General features: G+C 47.1%; 1 protein-coding gene across 3 annotated transcripts in view; it reads right to left on the reverse strand.

Annotated features, from left to right (window-relative positions):
• COL5A1 (collagen type V alpha 1 chain) overlaps window positions 1–17340 on the reverse strand; it is a 151133-nt gene that overhangs the window by 117099 nt on the left and 16694 nt on the right. The gene's annotated exons all lie outside the window — the stretch shown is intronic.

Here is a 17340-nt window from a genome sequence, read left to right on the forward strand (position 1 = left end):
GAAGCAAATACCTGAGTGAGCTTCCCCAAAGGATTACACACGCCATGCAAAGCCACCAGATGTAAACTCACACCCGCTGGGACAACAGGTAAACCCACAGCCCTGCCTCGGGGTACAAACGTCACAGCAGAGCAGCGTCCCAGCGCGGTGCCACAGAGCATCACCCTGCTCAGAGTGAAGGGAGGGGGCATGGGGCAGGGATGCAGCACAAATCCACTGCAGGCAGCCAACTGCACCCCCCCAACTCTCTCCCCCCACCCCCAATACCTCAACCCAAGCCCAGGCAAGTCCCATCAACTAATTCCCCTTCTTTCCGCCCCATTACACACTGGGATTTCTGCACAGCCACCAGTTCATACAAGGATGCAGCTGAACTGGCCAAAGAAACACAAACACTCCATAAAGATAAAATCCAGTTACTCTCCAGCTTGGGAAAAACCTTGTTCTGGTTTTTGTGACCTCATCACACAATCTGCCCCTTCAGCTGGAATTCAGGACACAGTACAGAAATGGCACCTCCATCCTGGCCAGGAGCAGGCTGCAGCAGGGCACAGCACAGCCACCCATGCCCCATCCGTCATCCCTGTCTTCCTCCTCTGGACAGTGCAGCACCTGGGGATGCTTCAAAGCAAGCTGCATGGGCATCTGGACTAACGACATGAAGCAAAGGGCTCCTTTCCTTAACAGCCCTCCTCAAGCACATCCCATCAGGCTCATGTCCCAAGGCTCCCAACTCCTGCAGATGTTAAACTAGTTAACAGAGAGCACGTCTCACACCCAGCACTCCCCACACCAGCAAAGTTGGGGCTGGTTCACCTCCAGATGTTCAGGTCTTTAGCATAGATTAAGTAATGCAACTGATACATCTCCTTAACTTCCTAATCTGGCCTTGCTTATGTCAGGGGAGACTGTCTCCAAGAGCAGAATAACCAGATCCGACTTCAAATGCTTAAAAGAAGTTATTTTGAATTCAGACCTGATACTTGGAGCAAAGCACTGTCAGAAAGATGAACCACCCAACTCAGCAAACCCCCAGCAGCGCCCAAAGCAAGCGTCTGCACGACAGCTTCATTTAGTCTTGCCTGGACAACACACCACAGCTGCATTCTTTTGCCACTTGATCCATTATTTCCCTCAAAGAGTGATATTATTCAGATCCTCAACACATCAGATAGTCTGACATCTGATCGTTTGCAACGATACCCAAGCCAAACCCCCGGGGCCGGCTGCCCCAGCTTCCATCAGGATCTCAGGGCGTCTCACCACGCTGCGTGGCCAAGGGTGCAGAGCTCATACCAGCTCACAGAATGACCACAAACAGCCTAGCTGTGTTCAGGAAGGTGCATGGCATCACTGCTACTAAAAAAAAAAAAAAAAAAAAAAAGAAGACAGATCTCCCAAAGAGCAGGAAAATAATACAGGAGAAAATCTTGCAAGGGAGAAAAAATTGGCCTCATTTCAGGATGAAGCATACTACTAGAAAGGCCAAAGAGGAGAGAGGAGGAGAGGATTTGCAAGCGACACATCATACACAACTAGCTGCATCCCTAGGGAAGGGTTACGGGGTGCACATCAGCGCTGAACGCAATAAACCACCCAGCCGTGGAAAGAAATGGCATGAACAGATCTTTTACAATATGAAAAGGTTTGGTTACCAAGAAGAGCTGCCTAATATTTGCATGGAAAATTCGTGTACATTGTTAGACGGTTTTTAAAAGTTTCCACAGTCCTGAGAAGCTGGGCCCTCAAAGGGAGATTACAAACATATGGCAAACCCAAGGAACGCTGCGGATAAACAGCTGAGAGCCTGGCCCAGCAGCGTACAGCTGTAATGTTTCCTCATCTCTCTTGCTCTTGTTAGGCAGTATATTGATCACACACATTTGTCTGAGCTGTCCTTGCCACTTAGATCCTCCCTCTGCCTTTAACCATGTTTTATTTCACAAATATACGCATACATGCAGCCCAAGTCGTTTTAAGGAGCTAAAATTACAATAAAACCCCAGCTCTGCTTACAACTCCCTCCCTGTGCTCCAAGAGATTCCAATCAGCTGGCTCCGAAGCTGTCTCCAACATTTATTTAGGGAGGAGAGGTGGAAAAGGCAAAGGCAAGGGGGAGGGGATATGAATTCCAGACTCCTGACATCAGCCCGGTCCCCATGCCGGCTGCGGGGGGATTTGAACATCGCTCCCAGCGCTGCACACAAACCATCCTGCTGAGAGCGGCCGCCGCGGGGTCGGGGCGTCTGCAGGATATTGAGAGGATGGAACTGCAACATGAAAACAGAAGATTTTGCCAGCTCTATACACTAACAGAATGATACCACTTGCAAGCCATATGGCAACTGCTTGCCCAAAGCTCCTGCAGTGGAGCTGAGGAGCCAGCTGAAGCCCTACGGACCGCTCACACTGCACTTCATCACCAAGAACATTGGTTTGAGTAGGACTTAAACAGCATGAAAGTCTCCAGCTCTTTCCAGGAAGATGAGCTTCACACAGGAGGAGCTCTGACTCCTGCCCAGCTAATTGGTTTATTTATTGCCCTTTGATTTTTCAGCCAAATCTAAACCCGGCAATCTCCGTTAGGAGCTACGACAGCATCCTGCACAGAAGGACAGAGACCGGACCGAGCAACATCAGGCCCTACAGCGTGTTTCTTGCAAGCTTGCCCTGGGCTTGCCCTTCATCTGAGAGCTGAATTAGCTGCTGCTTTATGAAAGCTTTTTTTTTTACCTGCTATTTTATGAATAACATTACTATACAGCTTTACACACAGGATCAATTCTCTCACTCGAGATGCACAGGGCTCCCTAAAGCGACCGGCAGCTTGGTCCCTGCTGAATTGGAGGAGGGTGGCAATATACCCAGTACACAGAGGCAACCCCCAAATGGCCAAAATTGCACCAAAACTAGACCAGAGGCTGCCCCAAAAGCCTGCACCCAACAGCACATAAAGCCCTTGAACAAGACCAGAAAGGAGAATTACTTCCCGTTCTCATGAAGCAGGGATGAACAACTCCCTGATGAACCAATAGTGGCAAAAGGAGGAATTAAATCCCTAATTCCCACATGTCTGACTGAGGATTTAGCTACAAGACCAATCTTTGTGTTAATCTGATTCCCAATGATTTAATCACCTGCTAAAACCTGGAACAGAGGCAGTTGGTACTGAGTTTATAACTCTACCCCCCCTCAGCAGTGGCCCAAAGCCACTCTTTCCTACACACCGGAATTAAAGCCAACCAAGAAGCATTCAGTGAAACGAGCTCCCTGGCTTGGGGCTGGGCACAGGCTCCAGCCAAAACGGGGTCAGTGTGGCCGTGCCCTGCTACCCTGACCACGGCCAAACCGCCTGCCCAGACTCAGCTGTGGGATGCTGGAGTAGAAGTATCCCCAAGGAACTGAAAAGGAAACCCAGAGCATCATTAACATCCGAAGGTGAAATTTAGAGCACACTGAACGCCCTGACTATGGGCAAACCTCCTTCACTACATAACTGGGTTGTTCATCCTCACCTTTCCTTTCCCTGTCTGTCCTTTAAATCAAATTTTAAGAGGGAAAGAGGTCTTAAGCCCCGCTGATCCTTCAGGACATGTGCAATAACAAACAAGGATTTTCTTTTTCTTAATGCATTACACTGGCTAGTCACAGAACAGGAAAGGGGACAACCAGCCCTTGCCTAGTGACTGCGTGAAGGTCGGTTCAAGACTTTGTACGCTATCTACCACACAACCATTGCACAAAGGTTAAACAGTTTGGTTCCTCCAAGCTTGATATCAAGCCCAGAGCCTCCTAATTTTATCTTCCCTGGCCCAAGCATTTTGTTTTGCCTTTGCCAAGGGAAGCCATGCTGTCCTCACCTCCTCACAGGTGTCAGCCCAGAAAGAGCCCCGCTACTCTAGTTTTGTCAACCCCTTGGCTGTTTCCTATCTTAATGTTCTTAAAAGTAGAATGGATCTGCAGGAAACTAAGACATTATTCCCCCCTTCAAAAAAAAAGCCAACCCACGAACCAAATGGAAGTGGTGCCATTGAAATTTGGTGCAAGACAGACCCACAGCTTCTGTAGACCATGCTGAAAATCCCAGTATATAAAGCATTAGCCAGAAGTCATTAATCTAAGCCATATTTATGCCTGTAATAATCATTTTTAACACCTGAAGCAAAGCTATTGAATAAGCCCCAAAGCACTTTCCCAAGCGTCAGGATACATAAGTCGCTTATACATTACTTGTGGGTATCCGCGTTCCCAGTGTCTGAAAAATTGCCAAATTACAGATAACAAACCTCGAAACAATTCTCTCTGCCGTCATTTTTCCAAAGTCTTTAATTAAATCTTTATCCCCAAGGAAATCCGCAATATTTAAGCTTGGCACTGAGCAGAAGGCTGAAGCTGCTGGTGACGCTCTCCAACGCCTCCCTGCTTCACATCGCGGCACGCGGAGGCAGCCACTCTCCCCGGCCACCCCAGCACCACCCGTCAGGGTGAACCAAGCAGCATCAACGTGGCCAAAAGGCAAAGCCAGGTATTCAAGACGAGTACCATTTACTGGATTCCAGTAAATTACAAAGTTAATGTACCTATTTTCCCAACTACACACAATAAATTTTATAAATCTGTTCCGAAAGTCGCCTCCTAGTTTTTCAGCATGATGTTCAAGCTTTTCCAGCTGTCATGTGGGAAATTTTTTTTTTTTAAGTATAGTAATCACTTGGCTCTAGGAGTAGAAACTTTCAGGAAAAGAAAACGAAGCCCCACAAGGAATCACAAGACTCCTCATACAAATCCCAGCAGGCTGGCAATGCCACGACACCATATCTCGACTGCAAACAGCGCATCCTTCACACAGGGACAGCAAGGACTCAAAAACAACCTGGACTCTCCACACCACCCACCAGCCCATAGTACCAGGCACCCCAGAGCTGGGTGGGACTGGAAGGAGTAGAAATGCCATTCCTGCAGTACCAAGAGCACATCTGGAAAGCCAATCCCAATTCTTAATGGCCCTGTTACATTCATTTGATTGCTAGTAAAAGGCTCTGAGCTTGACATCCCCCAAGATCAAAGCCAACTCTTTGAGATCCTTTGCAGTAACACCAGCAGCAGACAGGTTCCCACACCACGGCCAGTCTGCTCCTTCCTCCGAAGGACTAGGGCTCCACTGGTCAACAAGAAGACTATTTCTCCAGTTGGGCCAGTGTCCTCGTTGCAGTTTGTACCTGCGAAGGGTTGAGTACTCCCAATCAGCCTCTTCCTCCTCACACCTCTGTATTTTCCAGTGGAGCTGCAGAGGATGCTGGGTATTTGGTGTATTGCTGAAAACAGACCTGCTTTTCCAACTACCTTTTCCTCATCTTGCCAGTCAGAAGGCCCCTGAAGATCTCAACGGACCAGAAACTGAAGAGGTTTTAGCAGAGCTGTTTAACCCAACCCAGTTGCACACACACCACTAGCCCTGCCCAGAGCCATGTGTTGTCCATGGGACAAGAAAGCAGCTGCTCCACCACACAGCAGTTGTGTTACAGCCGTGTCCAAAACCAGGCTGAAGAGGTCAAAATCTTCTCATTTCAGTAGCTATCACTGCCATCCTAAGGTACATTTAGCTTATTCTGCATTACCTGACAACATTGACCACGTCTTCAGTGCCTTCACTGAACACATAGCTGGTTTTCCTGACGCAAATTCTAGGTTTCTCCAACCTTTTGCCTCACAATACCCTTCAAAGTGGAAAAAAATTCCCCATCAGCACCCTGAGACACATTTATTATGTACAGTTAACCTGTCATTGTATTAATAATTGAGACATTTGGGTGTCTGGAGAAGGGACCACCATCCTGTAACAGGGGAGAACCATTCTTCTATATTTGGTTTGGTAACAGCTAAAGGGCATCCAGAGACCTTCAGGACTTCATGACGCAGCACTTAGTCATACTATAGTTTATGTGCAATTATTGCCACAGATTTGAGGTCACAAGGTGAAGAATGAGTAAGCATTTGTGCTCCCAGCTCATTCCAGGTGCCCTCTGCAACTTCACCACGTAACCCACCCATCTGGGTATTTGTACCCAAGCGTCACACCACCAGTGAAGCAAATCCTTCCTATATGAACAAGCAATAAAACAAAATTGCCATCTTATCCCACATCAAGTAGTGACAGTAAATAAAGTGAGTAAGGATTATTTCAAGAACAGCGTCTCCTTGAAAAGTACCTCGAGTCCCACAGAAAGAACAGTTTTAACAGAAAAAAAAAAAGCAAAGAGGCACTGCAATTAGCCTGCCCACAATTAACTAACTGGTTTAAATGGTCCTGTTTCTCTTGCACGCACATCACCAATGGTGCCCAGGCTGCCTGGAGCTGGCTCCCGTACCCAGCCGCGCTGTGGTCTCACCCACGCAGCCGTGGCCGAGCCAGCAAGTGCCAGCCCCCTCAGTAGATAAGGGGGATCTAAAACTCCCAGCTTTAATGAAATAAGGGCCACTTATGTCACCAGAGAACCTACTACTTAACATCTCCATCTCTCATTTTTATAATCTTTAAGCCAGAAAAGTCACCAGCATCTCTGTTGAGGTTACAAGAGATCAATTCTGTAAGGCTGTTTCAGGTACTCAGATGACAACTCTGAAGTTATTACTATATTTTCCCCAATTAATACCAATGCATCCTGCACAAACAACATTAAGCAGGATATTGTCTCACTGCATTACCTTCTCAAACAGGAAAGGAGGATTCTGCAGGGCTGCCTGAACACAGCAAAAACCCATTCCCAGGAAGAGACGGAGAGGCTGTTTCGTATTTTTAAAAAGGAAAAGGCAGTTTCCAACAGAAGCCCAAAAAGCCTGAGCTGTGAGAGGGCAGACCAGGCTGCACTCACACAGCAGCACGGGGACAGGAGAGCCGGCTGTGACCCAGCAGCACCACACTGTCATCCTCACCCAGGACCCCCAGCCGAGGTCAGGGTCCCCCCAGGAAGGAGCTGAGCCTCTGCAGTGACAGAGCCGTGGGCAGGGCATCGCACTGGGTGCTTGCCCACCCCACCAGGAAGCCAGCGAGGGAAAACATCACTCCAAACAGCACCAAACACAGACCCTCTTCCCTTCCATCTTCACCAGCTTGTGCTTCTTTAAATACTTTTCCAAGCTAGTTTTATTCTTAGTGCTAAATAAGCACTTGATTTTTGGAGGACCAGAGGCAGATCAGAGCGTGCAGGGGGAAGGATGCCCTTTCACTGGGGTTTTTCACTCTCCAGCCAGCTGCCCAGAGATGGACGTGGATGTCTTGGATTATACTGGGAATAAACCCCCAAGGGACAAACGCTCCCGTGCTGAGATTCACAAGAGAGCCAAACGCAGAGAGAACTGGAAGCTGCTTTGCTCAGTGATGGGTTTCTACAGAGTCTGGAGGCTACAGGTCACGCCTGGGGGATTTCAGCAATTTCTAGTCCTTATCTAAACATTTTTCACTACTATTGGACTCCTGGCTGCAGCCCTTGGATAACCAACTACAACAAGATAGCAGAGGCTAAGACAAAATCTGGATAAAAATATAAATATAGAGCTCCAGTTGCCATTGCTTGAGCATCCTTTGGATGGACTTAACACAGCCCCTTGAATTTTTCAGCATCCCAGCAGCCCAATAAAACAAAATGATATATTTGGACAACGAGGAAAGGCATTATAAGGAGGAGAATTGACAAAACTGAACTGCAGGATTGAAGATTTAAAAGTTTGTTCCCTATGAAGGGGCATAAAACAGCAAAAAAAGGGCAGCAATAAAAGGGGTCACACACTCATCTGGTGCACATCAGCTCCGTTCCAGTAGCTGCACAGAGCTGTGTCAATTCACATCGCTCTAGATAGCCGAATATTTCACCAGTGACTCATGTCATCTCCTTATGGGGTTTTTTAAAGGCCCAAATAGTCCCAACTGCGAACAAAGGAAACCATTATGCAGAGTCAGATTCAAAAGATCATATGCATAATCCCAAAAGGGAAGGAAAGAAACCCAGAACTGATACTGGAGCAGCTCGGCAAGCCTACATTAAATTCAGGGAATCAAATAATCTTTGTCCCTCTGCGTGTAAATCTTTTTGTTAAAAAATAATCAATCATTTGGGTTTCTAACAAAGCAGTGGTGTTAGCAGCTAACAGCAAGCAAAGAGCAAGCCTTTCCTCCACAGAATATCATTAAACCATGCAGGAAAAAAAATCTCTGCTGCAAATGCCACGGAAAACTTAGACAATGCATAGAAAACAGGCAAATGTTCAGGACTTGGGGAGAAATCCCAGCCCCATTCAAGAGCAGCAAATATCCCATTCATCGTAACGGACGGAGGATTTCAGATTCTCCCCAGCAGGGAAAAGAAAAACGCAGCAGGAGCAGCAGCACAGAGCTGGCTCCCTGAGCACAGTGAGGAAGAGGGGTGCTGAAAGGTCAGGGAGGAGGATGACGGGCTTTTTCTGGCATCAGAGCAGCTCTAGCCAGGCGATTCCTGCCCCACGCCAGCGTGGGAGCCAGGGCACGGCCAAGCCATGCATCTGTCACCGGGACGCGAGGGACAGCCTGCTGCTGCATGCCAAGGGCCCACGGAGAGCACCCACAGCGTGGGGTCTGCCCCTTTCAGGGAGCTGCTGACCCCCATTCCCGCAAATCCTGGGGAAATGAAAAAACAATGAGTAAAATCCAGAACCCAGGGAAGGGGCAGCGGTGGGGTCCCCAGAGGGGCAGATCTGAGGGTGCAAAGCCAGCACACAGCATCCTGTTTCCCTGCTCAGGGGCATCTCCACCGTCCCTGCAGGGATCAGTGGGATTTCCCCCGGCTTTCACCAGTCATTCCCAAGAAAGAGGCCATAGCATGACCTCCTCCACCCCCCTTCCCCACTGAAACAAACCATCGCACCCGTTCAAGAGAAGAGCACAGAGCCTTTTAAGGCAGAGCCCAAGCCAAGCCCTGCCAAACCCCCAGCCCACGCCAGCGCGACTGTTCAGTGTCCGAGGAGTTTTTATGGGCCCGTCCTGACAGCAAGGTCAGAAGAATTAGGTGAATCACCCGCTTTGCCGTCACCGTCATTGCCTCTGCTCAGGCACCCGGGCTGTAGCGGAGATGCCTCGCATACCACCCTGCCCACGGCCCCGCTCCCTGGCTAGCTGGGATCCTGGAGGAGCTTTCCAATCCCCCACCAGTTGGACCAAGTATTTCTGGGTCACTGTGACATTTTGGGAAGTTTTCCAGCAGAAGTTTGATTACTGGCAGGGAGTCTCGCCCTTTAAAGAAAAACTAAGGGTGAACGGAGTCTAAAACTTTCAGAGTTATTAAAACTCCAAAGTCACAGGCTCAGCAGATCTGCAAAAGGAGACAGAGATGGAGCATGACTTCATCTTCTGAACAATTAACTGAGAGGTCTTAAAGAGAACTCAGTTTTAGGAGCAGTTTCTGAAAGTCAGCCATAAAGGGATGCAAGTTATGTGCAAATGAACAGGTACTCTCCTCCCCTCCCACCCCAAGTCTCTGGTTCTTTTACTCAAAAATCCCACTTGAAAGTCCTTGCAAGGCCCCCAGATTGCCTCAGCCCCAAGGGAGCACATGGAGATGTACCAGCAAGAGACAGAAATCGCATCCAAAGGGATCTGTCATTCTTCCCAAGTAAAACCTTGACATAGCCTTGTGGAAAGCAGCTCTGTAGGTAAAGCATTGAGATCTTTCATCCTCTGATGTGAGAATTGACCCTTCTCTGCCTATGGCTCCTTGCATGCTTTTCTGCAGGAGGTGATGCAGAACCAGCTAGTCTCTCTGCAGAGATCCAACCACAGGGCCCAGCTTGGTGACACAGAGGACCTGATGTCCCCAGGCAGCATGATTTTCACCCTGAGCCATCCTGACACAAGAGGCAGAGCTCACAGCTCAAGCCCAGGACCATGTGTGCAGAGTGGTCCAGGGACTGTGGACATGTCAGCATCACTTGGACACCTGACTCCATGTTGTACAGTCAAGGCAACCCATCTACACTACAGATTTCACTTCAGGCTAGCTTTAAGCAAAACATTTACTGTTCTGTAAGGGCTCAGTATTTTCTGGCTTGGCCTCACTGCCCTTCCCAGATTCACTGGGCTGCTGTGGAGCTCACACCTAAGCCAGATGCAGGCAAGGAGGCGGCTCCTCAGAGCTCTCAAATCAGTACATTTGAAAGTGGAAAAGGAAAGTTCAACTTTGTGTCTTTGTTCTAAGTAGTGCCATGTGTTTCCAAACGATCTGGCACTTGGACAGCATTTGCATTTTCAAAGCACTTTGTAATGATCAACCACTTAATGCTCTTTGCAAGATTTAATTAGGGCCTTATCTTGCAGCACATTAAAGTCAAAAGAAGTTTTGCAATCAGTTTTAATGGGGTGCAGAACAGTTACTCCTGTAAGGAAGAAAGCAGCTGGCATACTCATCTCCCAGACACAGGGAAATAATCCACGAAGACCTGATGTAAGAGCCTTTGTCAGAACAAGCATGAGCATCCTTCCCTCAGCTGCAGCGTGCTGCCAGGGCTGCCATCTGCTCCAGCCTGCCACTGCACATCACATTGAGCACCTTTCTACCTCCTTTCTGTGTCCAAAGCTACCTGGCACTGAATCAAGAACAAGAGCATCACCCTTTGGGGAGACACAGATCAAGGCAATGGCCTTCTCCACATGACATCTCAAAACTTCCCAAAAGCCTTCCAAGGAAAAAAAAACAACAAAATTCAAACAGCTGAACTGTGGTTTTCCTGCAAAAACAATACTCAGCAGCCCTCTGGGTCATTTTATGTGGGTGACCATCTTGTTGTATCCCAGGGATGTCACTGAGCACTCACAAACATGGGACAGGAACTGCATCAGGCAGGCTAGAGCCATCATATGCAGACAGACCTACAGTCATGCCCTGAACCCACAAAGCCCTAGCCCATCTATATTGGACCCTAACAAGCACCCAGCAGCCTATGTGCATGTCAGGGCAGTTTAGGAACAGAATAAGCCATGGTCAGGGCTTTCTCCCCTCCTCCTGCTTCCCAGGCTAGTGGCTGGAAGCACAGCTAAACACAACGGGATGCAACACAAGCAGCCTACATCCATACAGGATGCTCAGTGCCACACCTCTTCTTGATGCTTCAGGGTTATGAGGAAAAAAATCTGATGGAGCCGCTTTCTACATGGAATTCTGTGCCAGGGCAAACAGGATCATCCTCACAAGTGCAGTGCAAAGGATTGTGTTCCCTCTCAGCATCTTCCAGCAGTACTTGGGGAAACCAGGAGATGCTGAAATGCCAGCAGAGCAGGCTGTCCAGCAACCATGGCTAGAGCTCCTCTGATGCAGGGAGAAGAGGCACAGAGAGCATCTTCTATCAGCTAGACCAGTACAGCCTGGAAAGAGCAGCCAAAATGGACAAGCTTTGGAGAGATATTGGCCGTTCTGGAATAATACCCTCTCCACAGCCTTCCTATAGCCATGCCCAGACCTTTAATTTCTGTTGTGGTGCTGCAAGTGGATTGCCCAACCACAAGCTTAATTAAACACATTAACACACCTGCATAATTACAATCATTTCCACCATGGTAAACACTGCAGCTAGAGTCAGGCTGGCAATCAGCATCACATGGTTGGCATATCACCAGCCACTTAAAGGGGAGGAAAAAAAAATCCATCACCAAAACAGAGGAGCTGACTGAAAGGGCACTACCCCACACAGGTAGCCCAGCTGGGATGCTTCCAACGTGCAGTCATTTAGGAGCTCTGGTGTTCTAATTGTCCATAAAGTTAATAGGACCAAGCATAAGTATTTTTTTTTAAATATTTCATTGGATGGTTTTAAAAAAACCCAACACTGAATTATTTCCAGCACTGCTGTATACTTGAGTATTTTGACACAGCAAAATAAATGTAAAACCACTTCTCAGATGTTTGAATCAATGAACTCCCATCATTCACTTTATATCCATATCTGATTTTCCTCATCAAAAAATCTAGCCAGAAGGCAAATTTCAAATTAATATCTGCTTGACTTCACAAAAACAGTTCCTGAAGCTTGTTTTTCAAAATTCTGTCAGGAACATTAATTCCTTTACACAGCCCACGTCTGCACAACACAGGTGCTGCTTTCAAGGCAAGAATAGGAGGAAGTCATAGGCCTGAACCAAGCACCCACAGCCATGAGTTTCATCAGTTCTCAACCACCACAAACAAACCCAAGAGCTGTGATGCCCTCAAGGGAAGTTTACAAGCAGGAAGAGAGAAATTCACTACTTAAGTTACCAGTTCCTAACTATTTTCTCAGTTCTAGTCGATATTTATTCAGCAGATCTTATGCCCAATTAGGTGTTTAAATTGTTAAATTTAACATCACCAGGGAATAAACATTATTTTACTTTAGGCAAATTGAGGTTTTTTTATGGACCAGCTAGAATCATATATAAACTGTCAAGGTCCAAACATGAAGAGGCTCATCCAAATACAACACTCCAGCTCCCATTCCTTTCTGATTCCCAGTCCCATTAAAAATAAAACACGAGTAGATGGCACATTTCCCTACTGCCCAAATTAAGAAATGGCACATGGGAGGTTTTGCATTTAAAACACAGGATCCCTCCCCACCCACCACCCCTGGTCCAGGCAGCACCAAGCAGTGGAAGGGGGCTTGTTACCATTAACCCAGCTCACCAAGTGCCATCAGGGTAACATCAAGAAACTTCTGTTCAGCCTTGACTGACCTTTGTGATCGTTGACCCTAGGTCATTAGGGGAGAAAGCCAGCTCATTAACCTCTCTGGGTGTATGAGGGGGTATCTCCATCACAAATAGCTATCAGGAGCTAATTACCCAGCATCAGCCCACTCCTCCCTACACCATCTCACCTGTGATGAGAGACAAATCCTCCCAGAGCTAGCAAAGTCACCATCAGAAACCATCTCTCACCACCATTCCAGGAGCTGATTTAAAGGAGACTATGGATTTTTGCTCATCATGTACCAATATTCCCATAAAATCATGGCTTCATCCGCTTGAAACCCACAGCTGCCACTGTGGTGTACTGCAGCAGTGACCAAGTCACACAGGGACAAGAACCAATTTTAGAAAACTTAGGTGACAGCTGCACAATCATTTTTCCCCCTTCAGATACTTTCTATTAAACTGGTTACAGTGTGACTTGTACATTGACTGTTCTTGGAAATATCTGCTGCACTTCATCACTGAAATGTCATTTCAGGTCTTCCATTATACATGAAGGAGACTTCAAGCCTAAAGATAGCATCTAATTTGAAATATGCTACTATAAAAGCTAACAAGAAATATCCAAGATATCCACCCAAAAAGCTTTCCCAGGACTCTAACAGTGGCCCAGACAAATATTTACATAATTATTCACATGGGCTTGTTTTAAATAAAGAGCCTTTTATTATTATTGCTTTGGCATCAGCCATTAATTAGGGGCCAATGACAGTTATAAAAACCACCGAGATCTCCCAGCAGCACTGACGAGTGGTACTTGAACGATGGGCAGCTATGACTCCAGAGTCACTTTTATGTATCTCTGCTTTATATATTGGCTTGTGGGACTGGCCTTTCCCTGAACGCATGCAGACAGCCCAGCACAGTGGACCTCAGGTCTGACGTCCTACTGTAGCATACAAACATAACATAGGTAGAAGTGATCCATGTAGCACAAAAAAAAAGAGATAACCACACACCAAGGTACTTATGGTGGTCTTTACTGAGACCACAAATGTGCACAACCCAGTTTCAAGCTGAGGTTTCAAGTACACTGATGAAGTGGGAGATAAGGGGGGTGGGACTAGATGATCTTTGAAGGTCCCTTCCAACTCAGACTATTCATGATTCTGTTCTATAAGAAAAACTACGCCTGCGGTTTGTTCAGAGCCCACTTCTGCACAGGCTTCCAGATCACTCCACTGGAGATCCCCAGGGCTCCCTGCACACATAGGCTCCTCTCATCAACACCATTATCAAAATTGCCTTTCCACTACTGGAAAAGAGCCAAAACGGTGACACCACCTCCGGCTCCTCAGGTGTCTCCAGAGACCCCGGTTCAACAGGGACAGGGAGCACAGAGGCAGGAGCTGCCACAGCAATGGATCTGCAGGTCCACAACCTGTCTGCTGCCAGGGCACTCCTCCTCCCAGGCATTTCTCCAGCTGTACTTTGGGCAATAACTGTCAAGGTCCTCAAACCAGGTCCTTCGGGACTTCTCTACACAGGGAGGGACTAGTGACCATGCTTGCTCCTGGGCACGACCCTCATGCTAAGCTAAAACATTAAGAAAAATTTCTCACCCCTCCTATTGACCTTTCCACCCTCAGGGCTGAAGCAAAGGGGAAAAAGCCAGCAAGTGTTGCCTTTGGAAGCTGCTACCTTCACAATAAGGTGGCAGCACTTGGACCTGGTGCCTCATCACAGGTGGCTTGGTCACACAAGTGTGCGCAAGACATTCCTGGGGAGCCTGAGGGAAAGGTGACCCTCAATTCGCATTGACAGGGAGGACTTGAACTGCCACAAACCCATTTAACTCCAGCAAGAAAGCAATTAGTGCTCCCTCCCAGTGAAGAGGTAGATAAGTATCAGGTAACCTTCCCACAAACCAATCCCAAAGCATCAATAAAAACACATGAAAATATACTTTCTTGTACAGATTCCTTTCCAGCTAATGAACAGAAGCAACTGAAGATTTCCTTACGCAATATTCAGCATGGTGACCAGTGCTGCACCTCCTTCTGTAGGTAAGAAAAGGGCTTTGTATTTCAGTAGCTCTGTCTCCAGGACAATCTTTTCTCAGGCTGCAAGCAAAAAAAAAACCCAACAAACCAACCTTGCTTTGCCTCAGCATCTACAGGAGGTCAATTCCAGTCTCAAGCTTATTTTCAGTTGCCTGAAACTGGTTCATGGCATGACCTCTTAATCATACTTGGAGGTTTAAGGAGCTCACTCACAACTTTGATCGGTCAGGCCTGTAATATTTGCAGACTGCTATAATGATGCTTTCCATATCCCAACAGGTATTACGCCAAGTGGTTTCAGGAAATGATACTTCTGGTTTCTTAACTGCCAGCAACTAACTTGGTGACATGACAAAAGGAGCTTGGCAGATGGATGAGGTGCTTGGCACTGCTGTGGGGTGAGCACCACCACAGGCAAATACAGCCAGATCCTGGCAGAGGTGGGATGCTGAGCCCCTCAGCCCTCCATCGCCTGCTCCTGACAGATGGCTGGGCAACTTCTCATTCCCAGGCAGGAAAAATAAACAAGGCACCAAACAGAGCAGGGGGTGGCACGTGCGTGCTCTTGGCAAAGGGAACCAGTGGAATTAACGTCTGTCTTCCACACTTCTGCAGAGCAGCTTGGCCCACCCGTTGCGCATTCAGCAGCAATTCTACCATGCTTTATTTTCTCTGCCTTTTCAGTCATGGTCAGCAGGCAGGAGATTGTCCAGCCAGATACTGTCCCTGTTCACCACAGGTTGCCAGTGAACTTGTTCTTCAGACTGTAGCTTGTGTAGCACAAACCCAAGAGCACCGATTTTGAGGAATTAGCAGTATAAACAATAAAAAAGGGAGACACATAGGGACTCTGGGCATAGAGAGTGGCGATTCATCCAGGTCCGAGCTATTTCAGAGCTCTACCAGCAGTCAGACACAGCGGCAAATATGCAAAGTCTTGGTGCTGCTTTAAAGGAAGATCAAAGACAGAAAATTGAGTCTCACTGCCAGCAGTAGTGAAATGCAATTTTACTCCCAAATACAGACTTCCTCACATTCCAGATCAAAACCAGAAAATAAAGTTAAAATGCTGGAAGATTAATTTCACTGTGTGGCCACTCTCCTGATGTCCCCCAACCTGAAAATGTGCCAAATTTGAAAAGAAATTTGAATTTTCTCAAGGAACAAATACTTCTCAAATTGTTTTAAATCTCCAAAATCAGACAACTACAGAGATATACTCCATTTAAAGCCAGTAAAGTGCAACACCTTCATGTACTACTCAGTAAAATCTAAGCTTTTTGGGGTTTGTTTTGATTTTTGCTAACACTGAAGAACCAGTTTTCCACCACACAACTGCATTCTCCAAAGGGAAGCATCTAAATTGCAGCTTTGGAACTAGAACTGCTTAGCAGAGCTGAAGTTTCCCACAGAAGCCCAGCACAGCCATAAGCTTCCCACAACTCTTCCAGTCCCTATTCCCGCTGGGGAACAGTATATTGCTTTGCTTTCAGATAATCCCACTATGTTCTGTGGCAATTTGCTTAAGCTAAGGTGGTAAGGGTGGCAGAATCTGTCCCTATGAGATGGGTAATCAAAAAAATAAGTTTGCATAAGAACACAACAAGTATTCATTTGTATGATGGTGAGAAAGGCAATCACAACATGTAGAGATGCCCAAATAAGACCCAACCCAGCAACCACAGGCTCCTCCGGCAGCAGAGTCTGTGCCCCAAGCTTTAAGGGTGAGAGCTCCGCAGCGCCTGAAAGCCATCTGGCCTCAGACAATTGATCCAGCATAGCTAGAATAAATGCAGATTGGTATTGATGGGTACTCTACCTGCGCCTCTTAACTACAGCACAGAGCCCACATCACTCTCCCTCCCAAAGGGCACGAAAATGCAGCAGGTAAAACCCCAGATGAGTAAAAAGCAGCACAGAAATCAATACCCTGACATATTAACCACTTTTTAAACTGTTCTCTCTGTAGCCTAAGACATTTACCTTGACATTATCCCCTGTATTTGTTTTAAAGGCTCAACATCTCTTGTCAAATTTATTTTCTTCCTTTATCATAAGCAGGATAATAATGCAGGTGGCCCTGAGCAAGGTCACAGGAGGCAGCGAGATTAAGACAGTTCATCCGCAGCTCCAAATATCAGACCATAGTGACCTGACCAACCAATCAACCTCCCCTTAATCACCTATGTTAGACATTAAATACTAATTAAGCACGTGCTTTAAGACTTAAACTGGATTTTTTTTCTCTGCCACTGCTACTCAGTCCCAAACACATTGTAACATTCCCCTCAAGCAGACACACAGGAACCCGCCTCAACACCCAGCAGACCCCCCGTAATGTGTCAGTCATCCGATGGGGATGACAACTAACCTACCCCATCACCCTTTACCTGTTTTTAAAAGGACCCCAGACTGCTTCAAGCAGATGAGCTTCACAGGGCAGTAATCTGCTCACACTGTCTACACAAAGGAGCTGCTGGCCACCTCTATCCACACTCAGCCCAGCCATCCCAGCAACTCCCATGCAGACCTTGGTGGGGAATTTTTGTTTGTTTGCTTCTTTCCATTTCATCAATCAAGATCTGTCAA

Source organism: Chlamydotis macqueenii, chromosome 20 (genome assembly GCF_036417535.1).
Source record: "Chlamydotis macqueenii isolate bChlMac1 chromosome 20, bChlMac1.mat, whole genome shotgun sequence".
Classification (NCBI taxonomy): Eukaryota; Metazoa; Chordata; class Aves; order Otidiformes; family Otididae; genus Chlamydotis; species Chlamydotis macqueenii.